The following is an 8537-nucleotide window of genomic DNA, read 5'->3' on the forward strand; positions in this document are numbered from 1 at the left end:
AAGCTCTAAAAGAATAAGAATCTTATCTGTAACTTTCTATGAATTTGTTCTTAGCCCCTAAAAATAAATTAAGTGTATGGTAGACCCACTCATGGGTCATATTGGGCTGTAGAAACACAAAATCTACAAAATATGAGTTCAAAAAAACACAACAGGTGTATCTTATAAATGTTAGGAAATCAGTTCAACATGGTCCTCTGGGAACAGTGCCTGGCAGACTTCCTCTCAACATGTGTGTCCATGAGGATCACCCCAACAGTGGAAAGCTGAGGTATGGTTAATTGAATGTGTCCCAAGATTCCCAGCAAGAAGGGATGCAAATCAATGTTGCTTGATTTTTTTCAAAACAAGTTATAGGGTCGAGCTTGAGTTCAAAGAGTGGGAACATATGATCCTACATGAACCAGAAGCACAAAAGATTGAAATATTTTCTCAACAGAACTTAGCACTTCGACACTCACCTTCTAGAAGATTCCTTCCACCCAGAAAAAAGAACATGCACACTCCTGACTTCCATGTTCACATTCCACTTAACACTTTCTTCTACCAAGCCAACCTAATGTAGCTTCTCTGAATACCTCCAGTGCTTGTGTATGTCACTCTCACCTAGTGTTAACTGTTCGATATCCTCTCGCCCCATCTACATGTAAATAGGAGAGCAGGGACCAGATTTCTTTTCTTTTTCATTGTAGTCTGAAAATCTAGCTCAATACCTTTCACAAAACAGTCTGAACAAATATTTGTTGGAGGAATTTCTCGTAGCTTTTCATGTGTCTGCGTTTTTATCTGCCCAAAGACTCTGGCTACGCCTCTGTATGCAATACAGAAAGACAAGAATTTACATCCCATGTATCTTCCAGTGACTCATCGTGGAGATATTCACATATTGGCAAGAATATAGTAAGTAATTGTTGAACTAAGCCAATTAGTCATATCAGAGCTGTTCATCCGGGTATAGTATGCAAATACCCTTATTAAGAAGGTACTTTCAGAGCCGCACCATCTTCTGAACACCAAGTCCACAGGAGACACATGGTGCCATCCCTGGCTTTCTGTAAAAGTTCACTGACAGTTTTCTTTGGGAGGGGAAGACCAACAGATGGTTGCATAGGTTTTCTTGAACTGTTGGTGGTCAATCTGTGTCTGGAAGTGAAACTCCCCTTTCCACAGAATTTCAACATAGCAGTAACCACAGGGCATGAATTTTGGCCACTGACAGTGTCTCAGCTCAGTTTGTATCTTAATGTGAAAATAATGTGTTCCACTCCCTTATGTTCCCTTTCCTCAAGTTGCCAAATCCTAAAATGATGCTGAGATTAAAATCCGTTCCTTCTTGAGCAGGTCATCATCTGTGAAGACATACGTATCTGTCTCTATGACCTTCCCTATGTGAATGAGAGCTGCAAATCTGTTGAGATTTTTACAGCAAGAAAACATCCTTTGGTTACCAGGTGATTTGTGTTTCTACTGACAAGCTCAAATACATATATTCAGACATCTTTCCTGCTTTACTACTGCTGGACTCGTAACCTTCTTCCTCAGAAAAATGCAATTTCAGTTGACTGAGGACTTCCTTAATCTTCCAAATCACACAAGCAAAATAGGAAGCCAGTGTGGCATAGGAGAAAGAGCAACAGAGGCCTTCTTTAATTCCATAGTGTATCTTGGGCAAGTCACTTTAACATTAATTTTGGTTTCCTCATCAAAAAAAAAAAAAAAAAAAAAATGAGGAAAATACTGCTTACTTCCTAGGATTACGTGATAGAGCATAGTGTTTATCTCTGTTTCTGACATGCAGGAAATATTCAATAAATGTTTGTCCTTTTTTAATAGCTACATTAAATATTAAACAAGGTGCCAATTTGAAGTCCTTTCAAATAAAATCACACAGAAATCTCAGATTTGTTTTGAGCTGATGAATACAAGAGCTCACTGCAGGGCCAAGCACATGGTACACACTATAGGTGAACCTTGGCCATCAGCCACTACACTGGGACATGCTACTGTGCTACAGTGTAATTCTTCCACTTTCCCCATGTTTTCACCTAGTACATATAGCTTTCCTAAAATGTATCATGCTCTAGCTGGGCTGGAGATGTAGTTCAGTGGTAGAACAGTTGCTAACATACATGAGGCCCTGGGTTTAATTCCCAGCACCACAAAAAATTTATAAAATAAACTATCTTACATTGTGATTGGGAGTGTATATTGGAACAACTCGTCTGTATGGATAGCAATTTAGCAATGTCCATGAAAATTTTAAATGCACAAATCTTTGAGCTAATAATCCTTCAAGGAATTTATTCTATAGATATGCTATCACATGTGAAACGTGACATAAATAAAAAATCATTCATTATAACATTGGCTGAAACAGAAAAATACTCTCATCCATTAGTAGGAGAGTAAACAATTATATATCAATACAGGAGTTATGTAAATGAGGTAACCATAAATACAAACTTGGAATAATCTCCAAGATATGTCATTAAAAAATGAAAAGGGTAGAGAGCAATCTCTATAATATACTACTATTTAGAATAAAAATAATATGCAAGTATACACTATAGAAAATAGGACATCTCTAAAAGGACACACAGGGGACTGTGAGTGGCAATCACCTATATGGAGTCAAACCAGGTGGCCCTGGGAAAAAACATAGTGATAAATTATTTTTCGCAGAACACATTTCAAAACACCTTTTGAATTTTGCACTATACACACATAGTTTATTTTTTAAAATATGTCATTAGCCAGATATGGTGATGTGTGTCTTTAGTCCCAGTCACTAGAAGGCCAAGGCAGGAAGATTAAATAAGGCGCCAATTTGAAAATATTTGTCTATATTACTAAAAGCTTTCCCTAACCTTTTCATAAAGCAGTGATTAAATAAATCTAGGAGGAGAGTGATAGAAGAAAGTCTCTAATGTTTATTTATTTACTTATTTATTTATTTTACAAAAGTAAAGGATTCATATTATTTATAATTATTCAAAAACATAGTATTAAAAAAAAGAAAATAACTAAAGAAAAAAATTTAAAAGACCAGAAGGGGAAATAAAGCTAGGTAAACTATTGTTTCTTCCATACGACATTGACTGTCCATCAACCTACAATCATTTATTGAGTATTTATTAAGTCCTTAATTTCTGTTGGTTGGTGGCAGTGAGAGAAAGAGAAATCAAGGGGATACAGGGCCCAGTCTATACCCTGAAGAAACTCACATCTGTTGGATGGATGAGACTGACAGGTGAATTGGTCAGCAGCATCTAGCAGTAGAGAAGAATCATGAAGCAGAAGGCAAGCTGGGGAGAGGGGGCTTTCTAAAGGAGGGCTTTGCGGGACCTCTGCAATAGAGATAATGATGACTTCAGGGACAAGTTATGTCTCTGTCTTTCTCCACTTCCTCTCTTTTAAAATGGAAAGCCTTCCTTGGCTCTTCTCTCACAAGGATGCTGTTAGGATTAATGAGGTAAAGTTTGTGCTTATGTAGCGTCTTTCTTCTGAGAACTCAGAGTATTTTGCCAAGTATTCATATTAATATTCATAGGATAGTTTATATATTTTTCACCTTTTACTTTGGAAGTTGCACATCTATACGTAAACACTCCAATTCTTCTCGCACTCTTCCTCAACATCGCTTTCTTTTTTGCTTCAAAATAGTGCAGATCCAAACTTTAAAATCTTGGTGGTTTTATATAGCTCAAGGCTAATAACATCACACAGCTTGCCTGCAGGAGAACCCACCTGTACATTCTAAAATTTCCACAGTATCCATTGTATCCATATGCATGATACACCTGAGCACATGGTAAGATATCAAATATGCAGTGAGGGGGAGAAAACTATCTATAGCCAAGGCTGTTTTCTAAGAAGGGTAAATTACATCAGCAATCAGGGGCTTGTGGGTGGGCTTGAAATTTTGGAGATAGAGGCTGCCCCACCTCCCTCCACTGCCCCCAGGAGTCAATGCATTCTGCATAACAGTCTGATTGGGGGTTAGGCAAGGTAGGGAATGTGAAAAAACAGAGAAGGAGGAAGCAGACATGGAGGAAGGAAACTGGAACCAGGAAATTGCAAGAGGCCATAGAATGTAGGAAGTGATTTGTGTTCTTCCTTCTCAGATTTGAAAAATTCCATTCAAGCTTATAAAATGTTAGAGTTTGTGGATTTTTATGAAAACTAGGCTGAGTTTTCACCCACAGAGATGGGAGTGGTGAAAGAGACAGTGTGATAAGCCTGGGAAATTACAGAAATCATGGAGAACTCTGGACTTTCTATGCCTTGGGACTGACGAGGAGCCAAATTAATCAAACTGAATCTCTAAAGGAGAAAGGACTCAGACGACTTCAGAATAGAGATATGTGAGTCTATTGATGCATGTTATGTATGCACATTGGCAATGTTACAGTCTTTATGAAATAAAATTTTATGTTTGAAAAAGAAGGTCCAGTTCAGCTCTCCTCTTGGATTGAGAGGCAGAATGGAGGATGGACACCACCCCTCACTGGTGCTCAGCTCTTCCACCTACTAGTCAGGCTCTGACTGGACTTAACCAAATCATGCCACCTTCCAAACACATCTTTCTTCAGGCTTGCTTCCGCCCTGTTTGCACATTTGAGAACAGCACTGGCAGAAGCCTTCCACTTGAGAGGGAGTAGGAGGGCTGCCTACTCATATCACGCTACCTGTTTGGCCCCAGGCCAGTATCACCAAACAAAGCTTCTTGCAGCAACTGAGAAGAAGCCATTTGCATAACTCAAAGTTATGTTGGAGTGTTGTGCTTCATGTCTGAGCAGCATAAGTCTTGAGCTTTAAATAGCCCAACCCTAACATATATTTAAGAGCAATGTTCTGAAGCCTGTGTTACATAAAGTGGAACAGTTAGTGACACCACAGCAAGTGCAAGGTCCCCTTTCTTGAAAATTGACAGAAACCAACCTCAGTAAGACAGCTAGGAGGAAATCTTTACCATGAGCTGAAACTCAAAAGTGGGCATCCCAGTTTATAATTTGAAGAGCCCTACAGTATTCTAGCAAGCTCAAATCCTTCTTATCTTTGTCTGCCTGTGCCTTACCAACCCTCTGAGAGAGCCACAGTGAAGTCACTCCTCTGGATTAGACAATAAAAAAGTAGTCAGTTTCTGGAAGGACTCTTTGGAATGTGGAAACTTCCCAAAGCCACAAAGAGAGAGCCTTGGTTGATGAACAGAAATGGTGGACAAATCTTTTTCTCCTTTTGGCCTTCTCTCATGTAGACCCATATGAGTTTCCACTACTCTTTCATTTCTTAATAGTTGCTTCACACACTTAGAAAGCATGAAAACCCAAATTATGCAACAGGATCATCTAGAGAATTTTAATAGAATATGTATGCCTAAGATCTGCCCCAAACATACTGAGTCACAATCTGGTAACAGGTAGAAGCTTAAACATGTGTATTCAATGCAAGAGATGATGGCAGGTTGGAATAGGGTGTTGACAGAGGGGATGAAGAGAGATGGAGAGACAGATCCATCTTCAAAAAGGAGTCAAAATCTTTCCTCCATCTTTCCATGCCACCATAATGGTAGGCCTAAATGTCCTGGTTGATGATCCCAAGAGCATCAACAATGCCGAATAGAGAAGCAAAGGTCAGGTCTTCATTAAGTTGTGCTCCAAAAATCATCTGGTTTCTAATTGTTATGATGAAGCATGGTTACATTGGCAATTTGAAATCCTTGATGACCACAGAGCTGGGAAAATTGTTGTGAACCACACAGGCAGGTTAAACAAGTGTGGAGTCAACAGACCAAGTTTTGATGTGCAGCTCAAAGACCTAGAAAAACGGCACAATAATTTGCTCCCATCCCATCAGTTTGGTTTCATTATATTGACAGCCTCAGCTGGCATCATGGACCATGAAGAAGCAAGATGAAAACACCCAGGAGGAAAAATTCTTGGATTATTTTTCTAGGAATATAAAACATACACACAAATAAAATGCCTCAATGGGTGGGAGGGAAGAAGAATCAATAGGGCATGGTGATTGATCAGATATGAGAGCTGAGAGAGAATGAAGAGTCAAGAAAGATTTCCAGGTTTTCCCTTGAGCAGCTAGGTTGATTACAATTCTATTAATCAAAACAGAAAGCCATAGTCCTTCAAAAACAACTCTCCTCCAGAAAGACTGCACCTAAACTATTCTAAGCAGATGAGTATTCTGGTTGGATCTCACGAGGTCCTAAGGAGGTCCTCCCTCCAAACACTTCCAAGCAAGCTCTAAATTAAGAAGTGAACAGATCATGTGGCCAGGAAGCCAGATAGATATAAGACAAATGTACTTGGATTGAAGGGAAATTGATTCTAAATCTTTGTTTCTGGAAGCACAAATTGCATTTTTTTTTTTTCTGATCATAGACCTGGGGCTCTACATAGGACCAAACTGAAGAAATCCCAAACCACAGCCAGGAATTAGTGACTATAGGATGCTTTCACCTAGAAGTGCTACTCTGGTAGATGCAGTCAGATGATTTACCTCTACGTCACATCTTCTGACATGGAGGCCTCAGTCAGATGCCTACCAAGCCCTCTGATTACAGAATAGCTCTCCTTAGGTTCTCTACATCCCCTCTACCTTGACAGGGAGTATGGGAGTATAGCAGTATGGAGATCAAGGCCACTCCCAAGTAAGGGAGTATGGGAGACCACTCCCATTAGCTCCATTATTCTTTTTCATTGGGACTGGTGAAGAGATCAAGACTGACACGGAACTGGAGAACTGCACCATCAGGGAACACGGTGGACCCCATCCTAGCCATGGAAAACCCAGAAGCATCTGGTTCCCCCTTGCAAAACCCCTTTTGTAGGAAGTTTTCATAAATCTCATTTCAATAGTGGTTTAATGTTTAAGGTCAGTAAAATAATTGTGTTTGGTAAAGCGCCTAAAGGTATGGTTATTAACTATTAGAAAGAAATTGTTAAGCAACAACATTCATTTCTAGAGCTGCTATAACAAAATACCACAAACTTGGTGGCTTAAAATAACAGAAATTTATTTTCTCACAGTTCTGGAGACCGAAAGTTCAAAATCATGATGCGACTCCATGATTGGTGTGGATTCTTTCCAGTCACTCTGAGGGGAAACCTGACTCCAGCCCCTCTCCTAACTCCTGGAAGTTACTAAAATTCTTCACCTTCCTTGGTTTGTAGATGGGTTCTCACAATCTCTGTCTCTATCTTTTGACAGCATTCTTCTCTGTGTCTCTGTGTCCTTTCCTCTTTTATAAAGGCATTAATTATTGGACTTAGGGCTTACCCTAATGCAACATGTCACCTTGATCCTTAACTAATTACATCTAAGACCCAATTTCCAAAGAAGGACACATTTTGAGATTCAGGTGGACCTGCATTTTGAGAGAATGCTGTTTAATTCACTATGGCAACATATCAAATTTTGATGCTATTGAATAGATGATTAATATCAGCTTCATACACAAGGAAAACATTTTTGTAAATGCATGTCATTCCTTCTCAAACTAGGGAACAGCAGGGAATTTCAAAGGAACCATAGTATTTACCTCTGGGACTAGGACAACATGTCACCTCAACCCACTGCCCTTTTCCAAATTAGTGCTTTTTTATGAACTAAAAACTGAACTCTTTTCTTCTGATCCATCGACACCTTTCTTCTGCCTAAATTCCAACCTCAAAGAAACAAAACACAGGTGAGATTAGTGCCTCTCCTTTTCTGAACTAATAAAATGATATGAATAGACTATTGTAGTTTCCCATTTCTTATATTATTTAAAGTATCTTAATATCTTACTCTTTTTCAGAGCAAAAGAATTTGAAGATGGGTGCAGGTGGGGCACAGTGGTCATATGACCTCCTGGGTGAAAGAAGTATTTATGGTAAAAATGTTTGGGTATCTGTCTTAGAAATTCTGATCCCCCTGTGCTAATATCTTCAAATGCAGACAGCAATGTTATCTGAAGCACTTCTCATTTAAGATATTTAAATAACTTCTGTTTTAAATGTAATACATTAAAACACACCTCAAAACAAGCCCATAAATGAAACAAAGATGTCTTAGAGGAATAGTTTAGCCATGCCAGTCTAAATGTAAACTCCCCTTTAGCCTAAAAGCATTAAGATCATAATAATGAAATTTGCCATTAAGAATCAGAAAGCACTTTTCTCTTTAAAAAGACAGATGCATTAAAATTTAATTATTGTCTCCTACCTGATTATCAGACAAGAAAAAAGCACATTTGGGGAGGAAAATACACATATGTTCACCAAGCACAGGAATATTTTTAAAGACTCTTCACAGAGATATTCCCCAACACCCACCCCAAGTGTAAAAAACATAATTGACTAGATATATATGTGTCGAAACAGAAGAGCCAATGTACCAACTGCAGGAGCAAACAGATACAAATCAGGCACCTAGGAAGTGATTTTGGTTTCTTAATCCTGCACCTATTGCACTCTCTGAAGAGCGTGTGTGTTCTTGACTCTGCATGGCCTCCGTGGCTCCTTGCTCCACACTGCCTT

General features: G+C 38.9%; 1 pseudogene across 1 annotated transcript; it reads left to right on the forward strand.

Annotated features, from left to right (window-relative positions):
- Window positions 1–5544: 5544 nt before the first annotated feature.
- Window positions 5545–5955, forward strand: LOC306656404 (small ribosomal subunit protein uS8-like; annotated as a pseudogene). Its single transcript has one exon. The product of its transcript is annotated as a small ribosomal subunit protein uS8-like (transcript).
- The last annotated feature ends 2582 nt before the right edge of the window (window positions 5956–8537 follow it).

Source organism: Sciurus vulgaris (genome assembly GCF_902686455.1).
Source record: "Sciurus vulgaris genome assembly, chromosome: 3".
NCBI classification, from domain to species: domain Eukaryota; kingdom Metazoa; phylum Chordata; class Mammalia; order Rodentia; family Sciuridae; genus Sciurus; species Sciurus vulgaris.